Raw genomic sequence first — 1,370 nt, forward strand, 5'->3', positions numbered from 1 at the left:
TTTGGAAATACATATTTGTCTTTTTTTCACCCCACGTGTGGAAGTATAATCTTATGAAATTTCACGCATACATAGTATACATGTCTATGTATCTTCGTAAAAAGATTTGAATTCTTTTGCGGTGTACAAAAATGATATTTTGAAACTGAGCTCCATGGAGCTTGGCCTCCATTGGTCATTAGCGGTTTTCTTTCCTGCTACTTTGATGGGTGTTTAGGTGCCTATGCAGTTTTTGTCTGGCATCATAATTTGATTTAGTTTATTTCACTAATGTTATTTGTAAAATTGGGACTGGCTATACGTGAGTCATCTGAGTATTAATTTGGATATGTTGATTTTCTAGGCCATTAAATTAAGATCTGATAACCGTCCTTCTCTCTCGTTCATCCATTTTTGTTTCTCCTCCTACCGTTCCTTCTCCCAAAAAATCGAGTTACCCAAAAAAGTTGCAAATTCAGTTAAATTACATGCGATTATAGTGTTGGTCAGATGATGTCCCCTGATTATGTGTTTTGCCTAGCCTAACTATGTTTACATCCTCTTGCATGTACTTTTTCACATGTTTATTTAATGGTTTTTGCCCCTTTATTTTCAAATTAACCAGGAAACTCTCTTGTAGGAGTACTTGAATACTAGAACTCATAGCCTTGCTTAGGCAAAACTATTTGTAATTGCTCAGTCTGTAATAATAGGTGAGTTCAAGAGTCTCCTGTATACAATGCAAACTTCTGAGGGTATGCAATATTCTTTTTCTTGATATTACCATGTTTATTGTTATTACATATTAATTTCATTAGTTTATCTTCACATGATTTTTTAATACACCAAGGCTTACTATGTTTCTTCAATTTTTCTTTCATTTTGATGTCATGTGAGGGTATCATGACTTGAGCACATAAAATATCTCATATATGTCCATTTATATGTAAATATAATGTTTTGTGTTGTGAATTTCAGGTGTCAAACCTAAAAGGATGTAAATGTCTAGGCTCTAAGTGGTGACCAGTTGGCTGAATATTCAAAAACAATTAGTCGACTAATATCACGAATAAAAGCAACCGAATTAATAAATATGGAGAATATAAGCTATCAAAGAGAAAATGATCTTTACTACATTTCTTGTTGCCCTCCTCACTTTGACACACTTTTATGCCGTAAGTGTGGCATGCCACAGTTTCGTGGTGGTCAAACCGGTATATATTAAGTGCAATAGATCATACAATTTTGGGACATCAAATGTGCAAGTAAAGAAACAAATGAATATTGTTGCACGTTACCAAAAGATTGAAAGTGCAAATGTGGAGTAGACAAATTCACCGATTTCACAAATAAATAGTCGAGTGATTATACAAAAAATAATCCACTAATGA

This window comes from Triticum urartu, chromosome 4 (genome assembly GCF_003073215.2).
Source record: "Triticum urartu cultivar G1812 chromosome 4, Tu2.1, whole genome shotgun sequence".
Lineage (NCBI taxonomy): Eukaryota > Viridiplantae > Streptophyta > Magnoliopsida > Poales > Poaceae > Triticum > Triticum urartu.